At 42.7% G+C, this 26,875-nt stretch overlaps 1 long non-coding RNA gene across 1 annotated transcript; it reads left to right on the top strand.

The window, feature by feature from the left end:
• Positions 1–2,560: 2,560 nt before the first annotated feature.
• Positions 2,561–23,242, top strand: LOC141131653 (uncharacterized). The gene is made up of 3 exons (XR_012242799.1): positions 2,561–2,813; positions 15,059–15,191; positions 23,153–23,242. It is a non-coding gene; the product is annotated as an uncharacterized lncRNA (long non-coding RNA).
• The last annotated feature ends 3,633 nt before the right edge of the window (positions 23,243–26,875 follow it).

Here is a 26,875-nt window from a genome sequence, read left to right on the forward strand (position 1 = left end):
AGGAGACGAGAACGCTGGTGGGGAACCCTAGGGGATGAAGATCAGAGCTGCTCTGTACAAAACCACTGCACAGAGCAGGTAAGTATAACATGTTTATTAAAAAAAAAAAAAAAATACCCTCTACAATCACTTTAATTGCAGAAAAGACATGCTATGTCCCTTCTGCAATAAAGAGTCTGACTGCTCATATTTTATTTCGTTTTTCACTATAGTTTCACTTTAAATCGGTAAGATTAAATCCTTTTCTGCACCAGAGTCAGCCTGACTCAGCAAGTCACTGAGAGCCTTAGCTGGCCACTCCCACCCCCTCCACAGCCCAGTGCTCCAGTGGGTATGGGGGGGGGGGGGCAGAGCAGACAGCCAGTGACTGAAAGTCACCAACTCTCTGCTCAGGGAGCTCTAAGAACCAAGCAATTGGCGGTTCTCAGTCTTAGAGCTGGCGGGGGACAGATGCAGCACCGGACCAATGGTGCATCCAGCTAAAAAAAAAAAAACATACTTCTCTTTTAAGCCTAGTACACACCACAAAAAAAAAACTGACAGCTCAGATCAGAGCTATTGTACAAACAATTCAATGTTAGTACAGCGATCTCCCCTGCTGAGCTATTGTGTTCTGACAGAGGATGGCCCCCCCTGCTAGAACCCTCCGGTCAGCGTTTTTAGCCATTGGCTGAGAGTGCTGACTGGGAGCCGGTGGGCAGACTTTTTTCTGTCGTAAACCTTCAACAGAGGGTCGGACTGGCTGCCATACACATGGGTCGAATGTCGGCCGGTTTTTATTGAACCGGCTGACGCCGGACGTCATTCGGTCCGTATGTACTAGGCTTTAGGGCTGCCTCTAAATCACATATTTTGTATGTTTACTTTATCAGAACATAAGGCTAGTGGCTTTGCCACTTTTTAAGCATAAGTGTAGCGAGCGCAGCCCTTTCATAGATTGAGCCCTATGTGTGTACCAATTCTCAATGGATTAATCTAACCAGGTACTTATGTGCACCTAGAAATGCATTACATATGTAGGAGTCTCATTTTACAAACTTTTTTCATTTTCACCACCACTCCCTCTCATCAAATAAAAATTATATATATATATATATATATATGATTCAGCTGACTCTTGACCTCATCATAATGTTGCCTGTTGCACAAATATGGGACACAATAAGCAAGTAAATGTCTTTTATTTATTTTTTCATATTTGAATATTTTTCAAATCAGAGGTTACAAATGTTCAGATACAACATTTTCAAGTTTTTATCAATAGTGATATATATATATATAGAAATGCTAAACTTCACATTTTTTTTTTTAGTGTACAATAACAAGATGGGCATTTTAATACCCAACGAATAGTATGTACTAGTAGATTCAAAAACATGATCCCCAATGGGAACAGACTTATTTTTACAATAAGCTGTATCTCTCTATATAAGGCTCAGTTTTCATGACATCCCAGCTCTGTCATGCATATTAAAATTTTCCCCATACATCTGTGCATTTTTATCCACCCTGGAAGATTTGGCTGCTCAATGACCAGGCCATTTTTTGCGATATGGCACTGCGCCGCTTTAACTGACAATTGCGCGGTCGTGCCACGCTGTACCCAAACAAAATTGACGTCCTTTTTTTCCCACAAATAGAGTTTTCTTTTGGTGGTATTTGATCAACTCTGCGGTTTTTATTCTTTGCGCTATAAACAAAAAAATAGCAACAATTTTTGAAAAAAACCCCCACAATATCTTTTACTTTTTGCTATAATAAATATCCCACATTTTTTATCAAAAAAACTAACTTTTTCCTCAGTTAAGGCTGATATGTATTCTCATACATATTTTTGGAAAAAAAAAATCGCAATAAGCGTATATTGATTGGTTTGCGCAAAAGTTATAGTGTCTACAAAATAGGGCATAGATTTATGGCATTATTATTATTATTTTTTTTTTTTTTACTAGTAATGGCCACGATCTGTGATTTTTATCGGGACTGCGATATTGCGGCAGACATATCGGACACTTTTGACATATTTTTGGGACCACTGACAATTATACAGCGATCAGTGCTATAAAAATGCACTGATTACTGTATAAATGTCACTGGCAGGGAAGAGGTTAACACTAGGGGGTGATCAAGGAGTTAACTGTGTTCCCTCACTGCGTTCTAACTGTAGGGGGGATGGGACTGTCTAGGAGGAGAGAGAGAGATCGGTGTTCATACTTAGTATGAACACAAGATCTGTCTCTACTCCCCTGAAAGAACCGGGATCTGTGTGTTTACACACACACAGATCCCGGTTCTCGCTCTGTCACGAGCGATCGCGGGTGCCCGGCGGTCATCACATTGGGTGCGCGCCCCTAGTGGCCAAACAGCGAAGCGACGTAAGGTAACGTTGTTTCGCCCAGCCGTGCCATTCTCCTGCAGTGAAACTGCGGTGGCTGGTCAGCAAGCGGTTAACCACAATCACTGTGGATGATGTAGGGTTAAGCCCTGCAGAGTAAGCAAACATGTGTATAAGTCATCACAAGGATGCTGCCCCCCCTCCCCTCTTCTCTCCCCTGAGCACCTACTATATAAAGTGACTGAGGGCAGAGAGGAGAGATCAACAGAGGCATCCCTCAGACTATCACATCTCTACAGAGAACACAGCACAGACATGACTGCAGTTCTTGCCATCAGAATCCTGCCCATTGCCTTCCTGGCTAACCTCCTGCTCTTCTCCTTCAACTCCCACTCTGTTTGGGTGGAGTTCTCGAAAGGTCATGGCAAACTAGACAAAATCGATGTGTTTCGGAGACAAACACCTCAGTGGGCAGTTGGTGAGTGGAATCGTTATAATATATAATAGATATAATAGACCTATTGACCTGCAAGCTGTTATCGTGGTAATTGTTAGACATGGAAAATGGTGGCAAAGTAGAGACAGCTTAGACGCTATGCACACTGGGTTTAAGAAAAACACCAGTTCCCTTGGCCGAAAAAAATTCTTGTTTTAGGTGCATTAGGTGTGTTTAGTGTTTTTGTTCTGCCAGAAAACTCAAACCAGAAGGGTTTTTTTTTCCTGCCTCTAAACACTGGGTTTAAAATATGCCTCTAAACGTCATATGTGCATAGACACATATGATAACATTGGCTTGCTTCTACAAGCAAAACACAAAACTCCTGTAAAAGAAGCATTTTCTAATCCAGTGTGCATGGACCCATAGGCTGGCCATAGATGGTTCAATCCATTAACCACTTCAGCCTTGGAAGGTTTTACCCACTTCCTGACCAGGCCATTTTTTGAGCTACGGCACTGTGTCGCTTTAACAATTGCGCAGTAGTGCGACGCTACAATAAACTGCATCTCTCTAAACTAGGCTCAGTTTTCATGACATCCCAGCTCTGTCATGCATATTAAAATTTTCCTATACACCTGTGCATTTTTAACCACTTCAGCCCCGGAAGATTTGGCTGCTCAATGACCAGGCCATTTTTTGCGAAACGGCACTGCGTCGCTTTAACAGACAATTGCGCGGTCATGCGCCGTTGTACCCAAACAAAATTGATGTCTTTTTTTTTCCTCACAAATAGAGCTTTCTTTTGGTGGTATTTGATCACCTCTGCGGTTTTTATTTTTTGCGCTATAAACAAAAGAAGACCGACAATTTTGAAAAAAAAAAACAATATTTTTTACTTTCTACTATAGTACATATCCAAAAAAAAAATGTAAAAAAAACGAATTTCTTCATCAATTTAGGCCAATATGTATTCTGCTGCATTGCAGCGGACAAAGCTGACCCTAAGTGACACTTTTTGGGGACCAGTGACACCATAGCTCCCAACTGTCCCTGATTTCAAGGGACTGTCCCTGATTTGGAGCAATGTCCCTCTGTCCCTCATTCCTCCTCATTTGTCCCTCATTTTGATCTGATAGTTGTATATAAAATGCATCCATCGCAGCCGCCGGTCCTGCTCATATACAGAGAGGAGGGAGAGCACATCCCATTTCTCCTCTGGGCTCCCTCCTCCTCTATGCTGTTATCTGTACTTTTGCCGGCAAAGTTAAAGGTGTCTAAGCCGCCCACCCGCATCCTACCAACCGATGACGTCATTGGTTGCTAAGGACAGGTTGGGCAGCCTCAAAGGTTTCACTTTTGCCAACAGAAGTACAGATAACAGCAAAGAGGAGGAGGGAGCCCGGAGGAGAAAAGGGATGTGTTCTCCCTCCTCTCTGTACACAAGACTTAACACAGTAACCTTTTAATTGTCAGACTGTACAGGGCTTTGTGTAATTTTGCTGCAGCAAGGGCAAAGAGAGGAGATGTAGGAAGGGGAGTTGGTAGCTAGCTGGGGGGATTTGTGCTAGGAGGGGGGGGTTGTGTCAGGATGGGTAATCAAGGTAAAAAAATGCCCCAGTAGTTGTATTGCTCCCTCACCTCCCTAAATTCTTACCCGAGTCCTAATTTATTCCAGCGCTCTACCCATCTGCAGTTGCGCTGGTCTGTGTTCCTCTCCTCACAGGACACAGACAGAGGCAGCAGCGGGAGCCATTGGCTCCTGCTGTTGTCAATCAAATCCTGTGAGGAGGGAACGGGTAAGGACTGAGCCATGCTGTGTGTCTATTGATGTACACAGCCCATCTCAGGAGCGAGCCCACAGGTGTCCCCATAGCGGCTTGCTATGGGGGGCAAACACAAAAAAGGAGCAGCTGAGAGCGCTGGTGGGGGACCCCAGAAGAGGACGTTCGGGGGCGCTCTGTGCAATACCATTTTATAGAGCAGGTAAGTAAACCATTTTTTAAAAATTTTATTAAAACAAAATATCCTTTAAAACCACTTTAAAGCATAAGTTCACCTTTAAAAATAATTAAATAAATGCACTTTTTGCAGGTAAAAAAATGTGCATTTATTATTTTTTTATTAGGAGCCTGTAAATCTAATAAATCTAAGTTAATTAACAACAAAACTGGAAATATACTTTCAACTGTGCTCTTGTCATCTGTAAATGTGCAACCTTTCCCAGTGTTCCATGACCAGTGACTAAACATGTTTATTTCTTGGCTGTCCTTTCTTAGTTTCATAGCTTTCTCCAGTGACTAGTTTATTGCTTTAACCACTTGCAGACCAGCCACTGTCATTATACGGCGGCAGGTCGGCACGTTCCCAAAATCACCTTTAAGGGCGATAGCAGGCATGCGCGCCAACTGCACGGCGGGGAGACCCAATGCGCATGGCCAGAACAGGGATTTGTGTAAGTAAACACACAAATTCCCGTTCTGACAGGGGAGGAGAGACAGATCTGCTGTTCCTAGTAATTAGGAACAGCGATATGTCTCCTCCTCCAGTCAGTCCCATCCCCCCACAATTAGAAACACACACGAGGGAACACATTTATCCCCTTGATCGCCCCCTAGTGTTAACCCCTTCCCTGCCAGTGACATTTATACAGGAATCAGTAGCTATTTATAGCACCGATTGCTGTATAAATGTCAATGGTCCCAAAAAAGTGTCAAAAGTGTCCGATCTGTCCGCCATAATGTTGTAGTCCTGCTAAAAATCACAGATCACCACCAATACTAGTAAAAAAAAAAAAAAAATAATAAAAATGGCATAAATCTATCCCCTATATTGTAGACGGAATAACTTTTGCGCAAACCAATCAATATACGCTTATTGCGATTTTTCTCACCAAAAATATGTAGAAGAATTTATATCAGCCTAAACTGATGAAGAAATTTATTTTTTTACATTTTTTGGGGTTATTTGGTTATTTATTATAGCAAAAATAAAAAATATTGGTTTTTTTTTCAAAGTTGTTGCTCTTTTTTTGTTTATGGTGCAAAAAATAAAAACCGCTGAGGTGATCAAACACCACCAAAAGAAAGCTCTATTTGTGGGGAAAAAAAAAAGGACGTTTTTGTTTGGGTACAGCGTCACACGTCCGCACAATTGTCAGTTAAAGCGACGCAGTGCCGCATCGCAAAAAATGGCTTGGTCATTAAGGGGGAAAAATAGCCTTTATACACAATGCAAAGGATTGATCCCTTAGGTTCCACAGTGAGTATAACAAGCATGCTTTACTGCATATACAGACTGAATGTACTGTTGTGGGTTTAGTAACACTTTAAGTAATTGAACATGGCTATTAATCTAACTTTGCAAAAATGCCCTCCATCTTCCTCATAAGGGACTTGAGCTGGCCATGAGAGAGTAGGAAATTTGGATAAGGGCCACTTGTGCCAGATGCCCATTAACATACCAGTACATCTTTGATATGTGACAGGAAAAGGAAACCTATACAAAACCAAGAAAAACATTCATATTCCAATAGTGTGTAGCGCTACCCCCACAGGAGCTGCTTGGTAGATTAAGTTCTCTGTCCTTCAACCTTGACTTTGAGAACAACGTCAGCACCACTGACACCAGGTTAAGCAAATGGATACTGCACTGCTATAGACCACCCACTAGCAACAATAGATCCCCCTGAAACAATACATCCCCCAGAGCTACAATAGATCCCAACCTGCAACAATAGATCCCAGCAACAATAGATCCCCCAGTAGCCAGCATCAATAGATCCTCCTGCACACCCCATCATCCTTTGCCAGTACATACATTCAGTGCTGGATGTGCCGGAACTGCGCTCCCCCCCACATTCCCGCTGGGAAAATGCCCTGGTTCTATAATATACAGTTGGGAAATCAAATACTGTATTCAACATCCATCAATAACAGACAAAACTTTTTTGTACGTTTAGGATAGTGTGGGGGATTGTAAGAACCTCTGCCATGTTTGGGTTTAATCTTATCACACACATTATAATCTGATGTAATCTACTTTGGATCTACTGAAAACGTTGTAGTGTCAGTGGGGGGAGATTTACTAAAACTGTAGTACTCAGAACCTGGTGCAGCTGTGCATGGTAGCCAATCAGCTTCTAAATTCAGCTTGTTAAATTAAGGGATATGTTCACCTTCGTACAAAAAATAAGAAATGCACATCTTTTTGCAGATAAAAAAATGTGCATTTATTATTTTTTGTATTAGGAGCCTGTTAAGAATTGCACCAGCGATCAGGAGATCGCCGATGCCATGGACTCAATGAACTACCACAGCGCCTTGTTAGTTCATTGAGAACTACAAGGCTGTCGGGACTTTTAGTTAATTCATACACACAACGCTCTGTATATGAATGATGCAGCCGTGTGGGAGGAACCCCGCACGGCAGTGCTGCTTTCAAAAACTGACAGCTATTACCCGGGCAGCGGCTGCAGCACTGGGAATATGTTACATGTTCAACCCTAAAATCGAGTGGAACATGTAACATGTTCCCAAAAGTGAACTTATCCTTTAACCGCTTCAGCCTCGGAAGATTTTATCCCCTTGCTGACCAGAGCACTTTTTGCGATTCAGTACTGCGTCACTTTAACTGACAATTGTGCGGTCGTGCAATGATGCAACCAAAAAAAATTGACGTCCTTTTTTTCCCACAAATAGAGCTTTCTTTTGGTGGTATTTGATCACCTCTCAGTTTTTTATTTTTTGCGCTATAAACAAAAAAAGAGCGACAATTTTGAAAAAAACCCAATATTTTTTATTTTTTGCTATAATAAATATCCCCCAAAAATATATAAGTTTAGGCCGATATGTATTCTTCTACATATTTTTGGTAAAAAAAACTCAAAAAAACGCAATAAGCTTTTTTGATTGGTTTGCGCAAAAGTTATAGTGTCTACAAAATTGGGGATAGCTTTATGGCATTTTTATTATTAATTTTTTTTTTTTACTAGTAATGGTGGCAATCTGCGATTGTTATCGGGACTGCGACATTATGGCGGACACATCAGACAATCTTCACACATTTTTGGGACCATTGGCATTTATACAGCAATCGGTGCTATAAAAATGCATTGGTTACTGTAAAAATGTCACTGGCAGGGAAGGGGTTAACACTAGGGGCGATCAAGGTAGGGGACGATCAAGGGGTTAATTGTGTTCCCTAGTGTGTGTTCTAACTGAAGGGGGGAGGTGACTGTGCAGGGGAGATGACAGATCGCTGTTCATACTCTGTATGAACAGATGATCTGTCTCTTCTCCCCTCAGAGAACCGGAAACTGCGTGTTTACACACACACAGATCCCGGTTCTCCGTGTGTCAGAAGCAATCGTGGGTGTCCGGTGGTGATCGTGACCGCCGAGTACTCGCATCGACTCCGGTGGGCGAGCAGCCACAGGGCGAAGCGATGTTACTTAACGTCGCTTCGCCCAGCCGTGCCATTCTGCCGCAGTACAACTGCGACGGCTGGTCGACAAGTGGTTAACCTTTGACAATAAAATCTAGAAGCTGGTTTCTGTGCAGAACCGCATTAGATTTTGCACACTCTCAGTTTCTGACTGACTGTGTCTGATTGATTGGCAGGGTTAAGTAGAGGAGTTGATGGAAGGTGTTAATATTACATAGTTTGAAAAAATCTGAAGGGAGATTATCTAAAGGTTGTACATTCAGATTGTAATGTGTATGGCGAGCGTTACGCTGGGGAATGATGGGGAAATCTCTCCAATGGGAATCAAACGGTAATAACAACACTTTTCCGTGGACTGGGGAAAGTTTGGAACCTATTTAAGGTTTTATTTTTGTGTCTTCATATCCCAGAGACCCAAATTCCCATCATTTCTTTTTATGGTGTTACATAGACTCTTTAAGAGGTTAGTGGAAATTTTCCCTGTAGGGTAATAGACAACAATAAAAACCTTACAAAAGTGCTAAGTCTTTTTTTACACCCCAAATCTAGAGAAAAAATGTTTGGCTGCACTGGGGCTTTAAATACTGTGGATTTGCAATACTGGACATTGTGCATGGCAAATGACTGTCACATGAATGCAAATCTGACACATTTCACAATGCCCCCATCACTTTATCAAAATACATATTCTTTGATAAAGTACTGCGAGCAATGCAAAATGCATCATAGATTGTATTCCTGTTATGCCATGTATTTACTACTACTTACTAGTAGACGCTGTAGGAGACTTTGTAGTCCTATGGAACTGAAAGTCCTACAACAATATCCAGAACAATATTCAGAAGGATAAATCCCAAAGTTGATCCAGGAATTGTGGCTGACTATGTCATTTATACACAGACCAGACCCAACACCCATTTACACGAAGTAATACCCCACCATTGTAACCTAACAAGGCATGCAGTGCACTAGAAAAGCATGTAAGTAGAAAATTGAGCACAGGTGGTGTGACCATTCTTCGCCTTCAAAACAGTGTCAGTTCTTCTAGGTACACTTTGCTTTAGTAAATCAAGTACAGCACACAGGCGACGATTTGTACTTCTGTAAGCACAGACACAGTGTGCCAGATATCCTGCAAAAGATATTCTGGTTATAGATGTATATGTTTACTTATACCTCCATAGGAAGGTATGCTTACATGACATTTTGGTTGGTTGTATAATACCTGCATAAATCTTCATTCTCTATGAACCCCTTAAGATAATATTACCCTAAGAAGGTCTAACTAGTTTAACCACTTAAAGACCAGCCTCGTTTTGGAATTTAGGTGTTTACATGATTAAAACATTTTTTTTTGCTAGAAAATTACTTAGAACCCCCAAACTTTATATATTGTTTTTTTTCTAACACCCTAGAGAATAAAATGGTGGTCATTGCGATACTTTTTTTCACACCGTATTTGCGCAGCACTTTTTTAAATAAAAAAAATAAGACAACAGTAAAGTTAGCCCAATTTTTTTTATATTGTGAAAGATAATGTTACACCAAGTAAATTGATACCCAACATGTCACGCTTCAAAATTGCGCCCGCTCGTGGAATGGCGTCAAACGTTTACCCTCAAAAATCTCCATAGGCGACGTTTAAAAAATTCTACAGGTTGCATGTTTTGCATTACAGAGGAGGTCTAGGGCTAGAATTATTGCTGTTGCTCTAACGATCGCGGCGATACCTCACATGTGTGGTTTGACCACCGTTTTCATATGCGGGCGCTACTCACGTATGTGTTCGCTTCTGCGCGCAAGTTTTTATTTATTTTTACACTGTTTTTTTTTTTTTTTTTTTTTAATATTTGGGTCACTTTTATTCCTATTACAAGGAATGTAAACATTCCTTGTAATAGAAAAAAGCATGACAGGTCCTCTTAAATATGAGATCTGGGGTCAAAAAGTCCTCAGATCTCATATTTGGACTTAGAGGAGGTCCAGTCAAAAAAAAAAAAAAAAATTAAAAGTCAGCAGCTACAAATACTGCAGCTGCTGACTTTTAATTGGACACTTACCTGTCCCTGGGTCCAGCGATGCGGGGGATCGAAGCCCCGCTCGTCTCCCCCTCCGTTCAGCGGCGCCGGCATTGCAACTGTGGGCGCACAGCCTGGCACCCACTGCACATGCGCGAGTGGCGCCGCGCTCCGTGATTGGCAGCTCAGTCACCTGGGACCTGTAATGGGTCCCAGATGATTGACAGGAGGGAGGGAGCAGAGCTGAGCCCTTCTTGTGCCGAGGGGGAAGTGATGTCACCAGCCCAGGCACTGGAAGAGGCAGACTACGAGGGACCCCCTAGCAACAGGCATGTAGAGGTAAGTAAAAAAAAAAAAAATATCCAAATGTTTTTTTGTATTTTTTTTTAGGATTTTTAATGTAGTTTTTTTTTTTTTTTGGGTGGAACTCCACTTTAAATGCAATAAAAAAAAAAAAAATGTCATTTGAAAAAATGACATTGAAAAAATGTGGCTTTAAGAGGTATTGGCGGAAGTAACGTTAGGACGTTGCTTCCGCCCTGCAGTGTCATGGAGACGGGTGGGGGCCATCTTCTCCTCACTCGTCTCCATGCACAGCAAGTGAGAGGACGCGATCGCCTCCACCGCTACCGACGGCTCCGGTAAGTGGCGTAGGGCACCGGATCGCGGTGGGATGGGGGGCTCTATCCTAACACCAATAAAAGTAATCTCGCGGCGAATCCGGCGAATCCGGCGAATTTTATCTTGTAGCCGACCGCTGGCCGAAAACAGGGATACCGGGGTTATGGCAGCTAGCTGTTGTGGCGGCGGTCGGCAAGTGGTTAACAATTTCTGAAGAGCAAGATTTACTGCTGATAAAAGGACAGCAATCACTAGACCTTGACATATTCATGTCAATATTAACCACCTCAAGACCTGGCCGTAGTAAAATGACGTCCACAGATGGGATCTCCCATCCTGGGTGGACGTCATATGACGGCCTGGGCTTCCCGGCCGTCTAGGGGGCGCGCACGCCCGCCGCGTTGCTTAGGACCCAGTGCGTGTGCCCGGCGGCCGCGATGCCCGCCCGGCACCCGCGATTGCCCGTTAACCGGGCCGGACCGTGGATCTGTGTGTGTAAACATACAGATCCACGTCCTGTCAGTTGAGAGGAGACCGATCTGTGTTCCCAGTACAGAGGAACACTGATCGGTCCCCTCCCCTTGTGCGTCCCCTCCCCCTACAGTTATAATCACTCCCCTAGGAAACATTTAACCCCTCGTCTCCCCCTAGTGGTTAACCCCTTCCCTGCCTGTCACATTTATACAGTAATCAATGCAATTTTATAGCATTGATCGCTGTATAAATGTGAATGGTCCCAAAAATGTGTCAAAAGTGTCCGATGTGTCTGCCATAATGTCGCAGTCACGAAAAAAAATCGCGATCGCCGCTATTACTAGTAAAAAAATAAATAAATAATTTTTTGTTAAAAATGCCATAAATCTATCCCGTATTTTGTAGACGCTATAACTTTTGCGCAAACCAATCAATATACGCTTATTGCGATTTTTTTTACCAAAAATATGTAGAAGAATACGTATCGGCCGAAACTGAGGAAAAAAATTTTTTTTTTAAAAATTGGGATATTTATTATAGCAAAAAGTAAAAAATATTGTGTTTTTTTCAAAATTGTCGCTCTTCTTTTGTTTATAGCGCAAAAAATAATAACCGCAGAGGTGATCAAATACCACCAAAAGAAAGCTCTATTTGGGGGAAAAAAAGGACGTCAATTTTGTTTTGGTACACTGCGCACGACCGCGCAATTTTCCTTCAAAGTGCGACAGTGCTGAAAACTAAAAATTGGTCTGGGAAGGAAGGGGGTGAAAATGACCTGTATTGAACCGGTTAAAATAAGACCTTTAACATTTTTCTTGCAATTTTTTCCATATCATTAGAATGCTCACAGCAAGCTGAAAAGCTGCTTTTATTTATTAGAATGAGGAGTATATGGCATTCACTAAAAAGCACCAATGATGTCAATGATTTACAGGAGAAAAAGAAAAGCATGCCCATGTGACCAGTAACCTCTATGAGACTTACATTACCCAGTGGAGACCCACATTTGCATACATCCATACATAAAAATGACACTTGTCAAGAACAAGTTACATAGCTTTTTAAAAAAAATCTGTGTCCTTTTCAGTGTGCTAATGTTTCTTCCTGTGCCCTCCCAGTACAGACTATAACCTTTTTTTTATTAGTTTCTTGGTACAAACTTACAATAATCTGTTAAAGATCAATGCTATTTTACATAAAGTCCTTTAAGGCTCTCAAGTATGCAACCTGAATTAGTTGCATACTTGTAGATAAATATTTACTTTATCTTTGTTTAACAAGGATAGTAAGTAATGCATATTAAAGATGTATTATTCATAACTCCATTTTTTTTACCGAAACCTAACACATGTAACAATGTGGTATCACATCTGTACACATAAATAGGAGGTGGCCATAGGCTGTGCAGCCATAGTACAGGAGAGTAACAGGAGGTGGTCAGAGGCCGCGGAGGGGTCCGGTCTTTCCCGGCCGAGACGAGTGCCTTACATTAAAAAATGGCGCGGCCTGGCGCCATTACGTCACTGCACATGCGCCCGCCTGCTCGAAAGTGGCCAAGCGTGTACGGGCTTTCCCAAGCCTGGCTAGCTTTGGAACGGCGCATGCTCAGTTGATATGATGGCTCGCAGCCATATTTTTTACGGGTGTTGCTGCCCATAATGTGCATTTACGGGCAGCCCTAAAATAGGCAAAATTTACGGGCTGCTTGTAAATTAACGGGCGGTTGGCAACACTTGGGCTGGGCTGTTGCAGCCACAGCTCAAAGCAGCCCCAGGGCAGGCTGCCTACCGGGAAATTTCCTGCTATCCTGGTAGACCAGTCCGGCCCTGGTTCTATCTTAAAGTGGTGTTCCGGCCAAAATTATACTTTTTAAATAAAAATACCCCTATAATACACAAGCTTAATGTATTCTAGTAAAGTTAGTCTGTAAACTAAGGTCTGTTTTGTTAGTTTATAGCAGTAGTTTGTTATTTTATAAACTTACAGCAGGCCATGGCCATCTTAAGTGTGGGCATCTGAAGCCAGACTGTATTTCTTCTTGGATATCATCCTTGCAGATCTTGCACATGCTCAGTGCAGCACAAGCAGTGTAATAGTTTTCAGGTCAGCTTTCCATAGCAACGGCAGTGTCAGAGGAAGTTACCGCCCCTTCCCAGAAGGCATTTCAAACAGGCAATGATGCGATGGGCCGCGGCCAGGGAGGAGGAAGTGAAAAATGAATACAGCAGATATACAGTAAGTGCTGAAAAAAAAATTAAAAAATATTCAATTCGTTTACAGTGCACAGTTTAGTGAGGGATGCTGAAGAGTTGTAAAAGTGGGTGGAACTCCACTTTAACTGTTTTTCTGCCATTGTTTCCATTCTTTAATGGATGTAAATAACTACTATCTGGACATGGTGATCTAATAGCCAAATATCTTCTACGCACTGATCCAGAACTAGTATGTAGATCAGAAGTCCTAAGTGCATTTGCTGCATGTGTCTTTCAAGATGGTAAGGCCACCAACATTTTCGTAAGGAGATCAGCAATGGCCTCTCAGTATAGGTTACTACAGGTTTAGTAGCTGAGCAACCATACCAGGCTTTACCTACAGGTGGCACCACAGAAGAAGTTGGATTTAAAGTGTATGTAAATTCTAACAATGAATGTCTCTACCTTGTGAATTTTCTACTTTGTGTACTCTGGACCACCTCCCCTTTATGTTTATGCAAGATTTCACTTATATTTCGTTTAGGGCCCTTTCACACTGGGGCGGTTTGCAGGCGCTATTGCGCTAATAATAGCACCTGCAAATCGACCCGAAAGTGCCGCTGCTTTGTATCCAGTGTGAAAGCCCCCAGGGCTTTCACACTGGAGCAGTGTGCTGGCAGGACGGGAAAAAAAGTCCTGCCAGCAGCATCTTTGGAGCGGGGAAGGAGCGGTGTGTTCACCGCTCCTTCCCCGCCCCTACCCATTGAAATCAATGGGACAGCGCGGCTATACCGCCGGCAAAGCGCCTCTGCAGAGGCGCTTTGCGGTGGTTTTTAACCCTTTCTCGGCCGCTAGCGGGGTGGTTTTACCCTACGGTAAAGCGCCACTAACAATAGCAGCGCTTTACCACCAACGCCGCCCCCGCCCCAGTGTGAAAGGGGCCTTAGCACTTGGCTAGTTGTATTGTCTGACCAAACATGAAGCTGGTATGGTCAGGCAATTCTAAGAGAGACATGCTAACCATTTCCATGCTGAAACCCATTTACCAGTGTTCTGGTTTTCTAAAAGCATAACAATCCAGTTCAATAAAGCTAATGTCACATCTAAGAATCTGAAAATGCATTTGTTACAGGATGTATGCTGTTCTAGAGTCTGCTGACAGTCTAAAGCCTGGTACACACTTTGTTCTTTTTCATTTAACCCAGTGGGCTAAATGAAAAAAACTGAGGTGCTCGGGAGGAGCATGCTGTACTAACTATGCAAAATTAGTACAGCGATCTCTCTGCTGAGCTATTGTGTTCTGACAGGGGGACTATGAACCCCCATCCCCCAGAACACACCGGTCAGTGCTGGCAGCCATTGGCTGATTGGATGCTGATCGGCTGTTTTTTCAAAATAAAGGCCCCTCCAATAGATTGAATAATCTTTGCCAAAATAGAAGTTTACAGTCTTTTTTAAGGTGTACCAAACAGTCCTTTCTACAGGCAAGATGCCCTTACACATGTTCACTGATCGTCTTATATCTTATTTTTGTCAGGACACTTTATGGGTAAGAAAAGCCTGCAGAATGATATGGAAGAGACAGCCATGTATCCATCACGCTCCGTGGAGAGCACTCTACTATAAGAGTAGAGTGTGCACTTTCACCCACCCAGATGCAAGAAGCACAGGTGACTACAGGAATATGTGCTTATACAAACAACAAACACCTAGAAAAATGTCAGCAATAAAAGCAAGAAGAAAAAAAAAAAATATATACACACACACACACACACACATACACATATATATATATATATATATATATATATATATATATATATATATATATATATATATATATATATATATATATATATATTGTCAACAATTATATAAAATGTCAACAATTCTGTGTTTTTCTGTCAATATGGGGTGCTGTGTGTACATTAATGAGGAAAAAAATGAACTTTAATGATTTTAGCAAATGGCTGCAATATAACAGAGTGAAAAATTTAAGGGGGTCTGAATACTTTCTGTCCCCACTGTGTATATATATATATATATATATATATATATATATATATATATATACACAGTTGCAATAAAAAGTATGTGAACCCTTTTGGAATGATATGGATTTCTGCACAAATTGGTCATAAAATGTGATCTGGTCTTCATCTAAGTCACAACAATAGACAATCACAGTCTGCTTAAACTAATAACACACAAAGAATTAAATGTTACTATGTTTTTATTGAACACACCATGTAAACATTCACAGTGCAGGTGGAAAAAGTATGTGAACCCCTAGACTAATGAGATCTCCAAGAGCTAATTGGAGTGAGGTGTCAGCAAACTGGAAACTTTTCATAAATATGTGAAAAGTGTGGCGTGCATTTGTATTCAGCCCCCTTTAATCTGATACTCTTAACTAAAATCTAGTGGAACCGATTGCCTTCAGAAGACACCTAATTCGTATATAGAGTCCACCTGTGTGTAATTTAATCTCAGTATAAATATAGCTGTTCTGTGAAGCCCTCAATGGTTTGTTAGAGTACCTTAGTGAACAAATAGCATCATGAAGGCCAAGGAACACACCAGACAGGTCAGAGATACAGTTGTGGAGAAGTTTAAAGCAGGGTTAGGTCATAAAAATATACCCAATCTTTTAACATCTCACAGAGCACTGTTCAATCCATGATTCAAAAATAGAAAGCATATGGCACAACTGCAAACCTACCAAGACATGGCCGTCAACCAAAACTGATAGGCCAGGCAAGGAGAGCATTAATCAGAGAAGCAGCCAAGAGGCCCATGGTAACTGTGGAGGAGCTGCAGAGATCCACAGCTCAGGTGGAAGAATCTGTCCACAGGACAACTATTAGTCATGTACTCCACAAATCTGGCCTTTATGGAAGAATGGCAAGAAGAAAGCCATTGATTAAAGAAAGCCATAAGAATTCCCGTTTGCAGTTTGCAAGAAGCCGTGTGGGGGACACAGCGAACATGTGGAAGAAGGTGCTTTGGTCAGAGGAGACCAAATTTAACTTTTTGTCCTAAAAGCAATATGCTTTGTGTGGTAGAAAACTAACACTGCACATCACCCTGAACACACCATCCCCACCGTGAAACATGGTGGTGGCAGCATCATGTTATGGGGATGCTTTTTTTCAAAAGGGACAGGGAAGCTGGTCAGAGTTGATGGGAAGATGGATGGAGCCAAATACAGGGCAATCTTAGAAGAAAACCTGTTAGAGTCTGCAAAAGACTTGAGACTGGGGCAGAGGTTCACCATCCAGCACGACAATGACCCTAAACATACAGCCAGAGCTACCAATGGAATGGTTTAGATCAAAGCATATTCATGTGTTAGAATGGCCCAGTCAATGTCCAGACCTAGATCCACATGAGAATTGGTGGCAAGACTTGAAAATTGCTGTTCACAGATGCTCTCCATCCAATCTGACAGAACTTAAGCTATTTTGCAAAGAAGAATGGGCACAAATGTCACTCTCTAGATGTGCAAAGCTGGTAGAGACATCCCCAAAAAAACCTACAGCTGTAATTTCAGCGAAAGGTGGTTCTACAAAGTATTGACTCAGGGGGGCTGAATACAAATAATGGGTAAGGGAGATTAGGTGAGCTAACAGGAGGGACAAAATTCAGGGGAATCGTCAATAATGTGGATACACACACTAGAATCTAGGTTTTTCACAGAGACATTGTCAGGGAAATGGCCGTAGGACTGGCAATCCTGCCAGTACCCGTCATGGTTGCGCCAGGCGAAGCCCCATGCGCATGCGCGCACACAGGTGCGCGGCGACAGGTGCATGCAGGTGCGTAACAGCGGGTGCGCGCAGAAGCGCGCGCACCATGACAATTGTTGTTGCCCTCTGGCCTATTTAAACCTGCTACAGATGCATGCAGGCTGCTGGATTATTGTTAGCTTCCTGTGTCTCCTGTACCTACTATGTGCATCTGATTCCTGTTTACTACCCGGCTTGCTTGACCTCTCCTGCTCTCTGCCTGCATCGACCCCCGGCTTGGACTTGACTATTCTCCAGTCTCTGCACCTGTACCTTTTCTGACCGCACGGTGTTTGACCCCTGGCCTGGCTACCGACTCCGTTCCTGGTTTATCCTGCTGTACCTCATCTCGGACTGATTCTGCTGTGTATGACCCCTGGCCTGGCTACTGACTCTGTGAAAAAGGACCCTAAAAAAAAGGGAAACTAGTACCCCCGGTACAAAGGGAGTTTTGAAGGCGAACTTTGAAAACGAAGAATTTTTCTTATAAAAACATATTATTTATTTGAAAAAATGCTTAAAATTGCATAGATAAAAATAGTAATCTATACAGGACATTTGTGCGAAAATAAACAATTTACACATAAGATTCTCTTGACCCCTTGAGTGGCTCTGTCACGAGTGATGCGCAGTTTCACCAACGCAGTTTAACGAAAGCAGGATAACTAAAGCTGCATGAACAACAGGAACTCTGCTCCACTCTGCAAGACGACAAGCAAACCACCTTTGAAATTTATTTTATATTAGGTTAGTTTCCCACTCTCTATCCACTAACATGCTCCTTATTCTCTTCCTTCTCACATTGGTGTCTTCTATCCTCAAATTATCTTTACTCTACCCCTCCTCTCTTCCCTGCAGCATGCACATTTCACCCTCACTCCTACCCTCTCCCTACTATGGCACCCATCATCTCCTGCAGTTGCTGCACCCACATGCTGACATAAACACCAGGGCCACTAGACACGTGCGCTCATGCACATCCCACTCCCACCTTGCCTTCCTCACCCTCCTCCTTCTCCTAGTCTCAGGTGACATTTCTCCTAATCCTGGTCCGCCATTTTCCAAATGCAAGCCACATATCCAATACCCCTCCCCCTCTGGCAACCACCGCAATCCACTCAGTTTAATTTCTATCACCCCTGCATCCTCAAAGCACCCCACCAATCTCATGTGCCCTTTGGAACGCCCGCTCCATCTGTAACAAGCTAACATCTGTACATGACCTCTTCATCTCTCATGGCTTAAACATACTCGCCATAACAGAAACCTGGCTGCAAAATTTTGACTCAGCTTCTCCTGCTGCCCTCTCCCATGGTGGTCTCTATTGGACTCACTCCCCCAGACCCAACAGACAGAAAGGAGGTGGAGTTGGCTTCCTTCTGTCCCCACAAAGCACCTTCCAAGTCCTTCCTGTCCCTCCCTCTCTATCCCTCTCTTCTTTCGAGATGCACTGTATTCGTCTGTTTTCTCCCATTTCTCTGAGGATTGCAGCAATTTATAGGCCTCCAGGACCGGTATCGCGCTTTATTGATGACTTTGCTGCCTGGCTACCCTACTTTCTCTCCTCTGAAATACCCACCATTATTCTTGGTGACTTTAACATTCCTGTCAATGTTAACAGCCCAACTACAGCTAAACTTCTCAACTTAACCTCATCTTTTGACCTAACCCAATGGACACATACTTCCACTCACTCCAATGGTAATACCCTTGACCTTGTATTCTCCCATCTCTGCAACCCTGGCAACCTCACCAACACCCCCTTTCCTCTATCTGATCACAACCTCATTACTTTCACTGTATCCTTGCCTCCAACCACCCATCCCTCCAAGCAGCAAACAATTACTTGTAGAAACCTTCGCCACTTTAACCCTTCTCTTCTCTATTCTGCTACTGACCACCTATATGACATGATCTCTCCCCTGTCCTGTCCTGACCTGGCCACTTCTGTCTACAACAGTTCACTCTCATCATCACTAGATGCACTTGCTCCTCTAACCACACGCAGAATTAGGCCCCGACCGTTACAACCCTGGCAAACTGACAACACTAGAAATCTCAAGAGACATTGCCGTGCTCTTGAACGACTGTGGCGTAAATCCAAATGCCTGCAAGACTTCACCCTATATAAATCTGCCCTTCTAAAATACAATTCATGCCTCCATGCTGCCAAACAAGCCTACTTTGTCTCTCTTATTAATTCCTTGTCATCCAGTCCCCGTCGGCTCTTCTCAACCTTTAACTCTCTGCTTCGTCCACCACCCCCTCTACCCACTAACTCACTCACTGCCCAAGAGATTGCCAATTACTTCAAAGACAAGATCGATGCAATTCGTGAGGACATCTCCACTGTGCGTACGTCTTCCCCATCCATCATACCTTGCCCAGCAGCACATTCAACACTCTCCTCTTTTGAATTGGCTACTACGGAAGAGGTTACAAAAATTTTCTCGGATGCCCACCTAACCAATTGTCCCTTGGATCCTGTTCCCTCAAAACTACTACGGTCACCCTCTTCTTCTATCCTATGCTCCCTCACCCACATCTTCAATCTCTCCCTTTCTAGTGGCATTTTCCCCTCCCCTCTAAAACGTGCGCAGATCACTCCCATTCTTAAAAAGCCCTCACTGGACCCTACCGACCTGAACAACTTAAGACCCATCTCATTACTCCCATTCACCTCTAAACTTCTAGAATGCTTAGTCTACAACCGTCTTAGCTCCTACCTCAATGAAAATAACCTTCTTGACCCCTTACAGTCTGGCTTTCGCTCGCAGCACTCCACGGAAACTACCTTACTAAAACTCACTAACGATTTACTAACTGCTAAAACCAACAGCCAGTACTCCATACTCCTACTACTTGACCTCTCTGCGGCCTTTGATACTGTTGACCACCCGCTCCTTCTCAATAAACTACATTCCCTTGGCCTATGAGATTCTGCTCTATCCTGGTTCTCTGGCTATTTATCACAGCGCTCCTTCAGTGTCACCTACAACTCTGTCTCCTCCTCTCCATTGCCCCTTTCTGTGGGGGTCCCCCAAGGCTTGGTTCTTGGACCCCTTCTCTTCTCTATCTACACCTCCTCCCTTGGTCACTTAATAACTGCCCACGGCTTCCAATACCACTTATACACTGATGACACCCAAATCTATCTGTCTACTCCTCACCTCACTCCTTCAGTCTCCTCTCGCATTACTAACTTACTAACTGACATATCAGCATGGATGTCACACCACTTCCTTAAACTAAATCTCTCTAAAACTGAGCTATTAATATTCCCCCCCGCCCGTGCCCCCCTCCATGACTTTTCCAGCAAAATCAACAATGCAACCATCAGTCCCTCCCCTCACGCCAGGGTACTAGGTGTAGTCCTAGACTCTGACTTGTCATTTCAGCCTCAAATCCAATCGCTGTCAAAAGTTTGTAGAATTCACCTCCGTAACATCTCTAAAATTCGCCCTTTTTTAACAAATGAAACCACCAAACTCCTCATTCACTCCCTCGTTATCTCTCGCCTTGACTATTGCAACTCCCTACTCATTGGCCTACCGCTCCATAGGCTATCCCCTCTTCAGTCTATCATGAATGCTGCTGCCAGACTTATCCACCTTACCAACCGCTCAGTGTTTGCCAACCCTCTACTTCAATCCCTACACTGGCTCCCAATCACCCAGCGAATTAAATTCAAAATTCTAACCACAACATACAAAGCCATTCACAACTCTGCCTCAAGCTACATCACTAATCTTGTCTCCAAATATCACCCAAATCGACCTCTCCGCTCTTCTCAAGACCTCCTGCTTTCAAGCTCTCTCATCTCCTCCTCCCATGCTCGTCTCCAGGATTTCTCCAGAGCCTCTCCCATCCTCTAGAACTCGCTACCTCCATCTATCCGGCTATCCCCAACTCTTGCTACCTTCAGGGAATCCCTGAAAACTCATCTCTTCAGGAAAGCCTATCACGTCTCCAACTAATCTCCTACCACTTCCACCAGCTCATTCCCCACAGTTACAACCTTTTGTACCACCTGTCCCACCCTATTAGATTGTAAGCTCTTCTGAGCAGGGCCCTCTTAATCCTATTGTATTGTATTTTATTATAACTGTATTGTCTCCCTTTTATATTGTAAAGCGCTGCGTAAACTGTTGGCGCTATATAAATCCTGAATAATAATAATAATAATAATAATAATAATAAATAATCTTGACACATTCAAAGGTGAATACAAGTTCCTCCATAAGCCTAACATGTTTCAGGACGATGTCCCTTCTTCAGAGACGTTTTTTAGGAAAGAAAATGAATGTATTCAGTATTGAACTGTATAAAAGAGTGTATGAGTATGTGCAGTAAATGATATCTTCTTAAAAGGTCCAATAAACTTCTTTTGTCCACCAAAAAGAGTATGGACTGCATTCGGGCTCAAAACAGCCCACACAAAGGCCCCAAAGTAGGACGACCACCAGAGCGCGGCCACAGAGAAGTCTTTAGGTCTGACTAGTAGTCCCCGAGTAGCCAGGACGTTGTTGTTTTTAACAGGCAGAAATTGCTACCGACTCTGTTCCTGATTTGCTCTACTGCTCCATAACCTGGGATCTCTCCTTGCACTGTTGCCCAAACAGCTTATCCAGCGCACACCAGCTGCCCTCTGCTAACCAGATACCCAGTAGCAGTACTTGGCAATCCATGCTCCTTTGGGCACCATACTCCCTGTTTCACTCCCAGGGGTACATTGTACTTAGCCACAAGGGGCGCCCTCTCAACAATCCGGCCTTGCACCCTGGACTTGACAGACATACAGTAGGAATTGTTTTAAAAACAAACATTTCTATTTTCTGTTGCTAAAAGGTGCCTAAACCTTAAAGTGGTTTTAAAGGCAGAAGTTTTTTTATCTTAATGCATTCTATGCATTAAGATAAAAAAACCTTCTGTGTGCAGCAGCCCCCCTCAGCCCCTCTAATACTTACCTGAGCCCCATCTTGATCCTGCGATGTTGCACGAGAGCCCTGGTTGTCTGGGACTCTCTTTCCTCATTGGCTCTTGCTACTGTTAATCAAAGTTAGCGGGCAAATGAGGAGAGAGAGGGGGCGGGCCGAGCCATGGCTCTGTGTATGAATGAACACATAGAGCAGCAGCTCAGCTCAGGTGTCCCCATAACAAGCTGCTTGCTGTGGGGGCAGTCAGCAGGAGGGAGAGGTCAGGAGCTCTGGCGAGGTACCCAAGAAGAGAAGGATTTGCGCTGCTCTGTGCAAAACCACTGTACAGAGCAGGTAAGTATAAGCTGTTTGTTTTTTTAAACAAAAAAAAAAAAAACAAGACTTTAATATCACTTTAAAGCAGTTCTATGGTCATAGTATATGCTTTCTTTTTATAACATCAACATTTTAATACCAATACAAACAATAGTTACTTTATATTTACAATCCAATATAGGCTTACTTGAAACATTTCCTTTCATGTTGTGAGTTCTGCCTGTAAGCTGGTCCACAATTTCCAGGATGCCTTGCATACTTTGCAGCTTCTCCTCTACTTTCAATTTCTAAAGACTACTTATCCAATGATACCTTGCTGTCTGCAAGCTGTGATTCTTGTTCTGACTCCACCTCCTGAAACACCTCCTCTCAACATCTCTGTGATTTAAAGGGCAGACACTGTGGAATACAGTATGTGACACAGCAGTCCAGTTTGTAAAGTGTCAATCTCAATAAAACATCTCTCAGAAAAAGAGATGGATCACTTCAGTTTTTGATTAATAAAAAGAGGCTATATTCAAATGATATTTTCACCATATGCAAATAACTTGTTTATATCATTATAATGATCACTGAACTCTTATTTTCCAGCGGACACTTTTCGGAGAAGTATTTTAACATGTCCCGGAAGTAAAGAAGATATTTATTTTCCTGTGCTTCTAAAATAAATATATATATATATATTTGTGTCTGAGATGTTTTATCAGGGTTATGTGATAGTTTCGGTTTTTTATGTTTAATTTTGAGATGTGTATGTAAGATAAAAATAAAAACCACAAACACATGAATGTAAAATAAAAAATTAAGTAATGACAAACAGAGATAACAAATGTAATAATATTAGAAAAATGTAACAAGAAACTTCCCTATAAATGCCTTTTGCCAAGGAGTCCCCATCCGTTTGTTTATGCTCATGCAGTCTGCAGTATAGTTGAGCATCATGGGTAGTTCCAAAACAGCTGGGGTGCCAAGGTTCGCCATCATCTATAAGGTACCCAGGCTTGGGATGCATTCTTATGTATTAGAGAGCCATAATAAGGGAAGAAAATGTATCCATTACTCCTCTCCCTGGCTCACAAGTGTGATAAAGTAATGCCTCCAACTGTACATAAAGTTAAAATCTCAACAGTGGAGGAAAACCTTTACTGTAGTTAGAAAACAATAGGATACAATAGAACACTCATTTTCCATCTCCCATATACAGTATCCCACCCCTTAGGTATTTTTGGGGCCATATGTAATTGTATGTATAAAAAGATTTTCTATCCTTCTAACTTTAGTTAAATTATCTCAGATGGGAAATAGAGGGGGACAGTTGTTTTATCTATCTGAAGGTCTATCTACCTTCTTTCCCTGTCTGATTTACCTGTACAGAAAAATCTCATTTGGCTATGTTAGGGCTGAAAAATATAACAAAAATCCAAAATTCAACAATAAAAAATAATGTTGGAATAACAAGATATGAACACCAAACTTTCCTTTTCAAGAGTTTAGAACCACAGAAGCTTATCAAAGTCCTACATTTCTGGTTATGGACAGCAGAGTCTTAGACATCTGGTGATCAGATGGCACCTGGAGCACTGAAATTGGAACACTGTAATGGGCCGTACACATGATTGGATTTTTCCGACGGCAAATGTTCAATGTGAGCGTGTTGTCGGAAATTCCGACCGTGTGTATGCTCCATCGGACATTTGCTGATGTAATTTACGACAACAACTGTTTGAGAGCAGGTTCTCAAATTTTCCAACAAAAAACTCTGGTGTCGGAAATTTCGAGCGTGTGTACATAAGTCCGAGGCACAAATTTCCACGCATGCTCTGAATCAAGTACAAGACGGAAGCGCTCGGTCTGGTAAAACTAGCGTTCATAATGGAGATAGCACATTCGTCACGCTGCAAATTGTGAAATATTTCAATGCAGCGCATTCTCTTCTTCTTTATAATGCTAGAATAATGAAGTTGTTTTGCTGCTGATATTCACACACAGTTCTGACAAACTGATTTCTTTATTATTTCTCGTGATCTCCTGAATAATCTTTATTTTTTTTCACCAGATCTCCAGAATAATGTTTTTAATTTTTTTTTAGAGTGAGATACTTTTTTTTTTTTATCAAGATCTATTGATTTTTTTAGTCGTTTTGTGTGTCAGGTTACCACAACACCATTATTATCTTGTATTTTTGAACCTCAAAGAGGTTGGTTGGTGTTGGTGTCCCTTGTTAATTTGACATTGTATTTTTGAAATGTACCTGCCTACTCACAAACAAACTGTCCCTTTTGAAGTAAAACACATAGCCAAGGATTTGTAAAAAAATAAATAAATACATTTATTAGGGGTCATAACAAAATTAAGAGGAAGGCAACGCTGGATAAACTGTCGAAGCCTTTGTACCCCAGGACAGATATCATTATTTGACAGGCCAAATTGGTAACCTGAGGAGTCCATTCAATAGGGAGCACAATCCGGTCCAGAGATCGGGAGCAGTAGCAGATGACATATATGTCCCCAGGCTGTGGTCTTACCACAGCCCGCGTCTTTTGCCAGACCAGACCAAACCCAGGCCATCACTCTCAAGACTTCCTTGCACGCTTCCTTCCAGGCTGTGGCTGTGGTGTTGGAGTTGTGGCAGGGGGTGGAGAAGGAGTATGGTCCAACTCACATACGTGACTTTTCTTGGTGAGTTCGCCCCTCACCCCCTTATTTAGGATCTGAAATATGAGCTCCTCACTGATGAGGTGTTGGCCCACCTCCATTTCCTGCATCTTACTGGTTGTCATACACGCAAAGGCCTCCTGGACATTAGGGGTGTTTGTGAGGACCGCATTTGCCTGCCGAATCAAACCAAGCGCCGACTCCTCCACGTTCTTCCCCCTCCTGGGCCTTTTTTTTAGAAGGTGGAGGGGAGGAAACTGGGATTCGGTCAGGCTACTGGGCATGGCCACCTCCTGGCTGCCACTTTCCCTGGCCACCTCCTGGCTGCCACTTTCCCCCGCCACCTCCTGGCTGAGACTTTCCATGGCCTCCTCCTGGCTGAGACTTTCCTGTGTATGAAAATGGGACATAGTTTTAGTTTTTTTTGGTCATCAATCACACACAATTTAGAGCTCATGACTATTGCAAATTGAATGATAACAAATAGAAAAACTATCCTTCTGTGCCCAGCATTTTTCAATCTTGTCCCAAACTTTTTGGCTACTACTGTCCTTTGATATGTAAACCACTTTGTTAAATCTGAAATTAGTGCTCAATAATAACATCTAGTTAACATCATTCATTTTTGGTCAAGAAATATGTTGAACAATGCTATAACTGGCTCAAGCTGAGCTCCTCCACATCTTCCTGGGTGGAAGGCCCAGGTTGAACTTTGGAAGCATCAGCTGAGGTGGAAGGAAGAGTGGAAGGAAGGGTTGAGAGTGATTGCCTGATTTGAGTCTGGTCTGACAAAAAACGCAGTCTGTTGTAGTACCAGAGCTTGGGGACATAAACGTCATCTGCTGCTGCTCCTGATCTCATGGAATCCTGGACCTTCTTGTGCTCCCTATTATATGTGCTCCTCAGGCCACCAATTTTGCACTTCAAATAGGTGATATCTGCTGTGGGAATCACTGGCTTCACCAATTCCAACAGTTGATCCAGCGCTGCTCTCCTCTTTAGATTGTTATTATAAAATGGAAGTTTCACTTGCCACAGACAGGGCAGCTCCCTGTACTTATCAATGAAGTTGGGGAGGAAGTCATGATCATTGCATTTATCCACATTCTCTGCAAGACACAACACAAGACAAACCCTAATGTAAGGCTAAACTCTCCTGATCTTGTCCCAAAGTAGGCCTCAATCTATAAGCAGTATAGGCCACTGATGCCCCAAGTAAAAATGGTACTTTCGTTTGCACGATCGGCGCTTACGCTACTCCGTCCTCCGCTCACAGATCGTACGTACGATGCACGCGTGTTATGCTTTATATACACTGCGCATGCATGAAACTCCGCCCCTGACCTTCTTTCTAGTATATTCCCCGCCCCTTCTCTTTGCCGTCCCGTTTTAGGAGGAGATTTAAGGCCTCAAATATGGCCTTTGTTGAGATGGTGGAGATCTTGAAGAGGGCCGACTATGACCGTAGAGCAACTCAAATGTGAGAAAGGCCAAAATCATGACTAAAGTTGTGAAAAGTCTGCAGAAGAATTTTGGGGAACGACAATCCAAGGAGCAATTGAGGAAACGCGGTCAGACCTCAAATTGAGGGAGCAGGATCAATACAGAAGGATCAAGAGAGTGCTGCAAAAAAGTAAGTATTTTGTCGTGTGATCCTAT

Source organism: Aquarana catesbeiana, linkage group LG03 (assembly GCF_042186555.1).
Source record: "Aquarana catesbeiana isolate 2022-GZ linkage group LG03, ASM4218655v1, whole genome shotgun sequence".
Classification (NCBI taxonomy): Eukaryota; Metazoa; Chordata; class Amphibia; order Anura; family Ranidae; genus Aquarana; species Aquarana catesbeiana.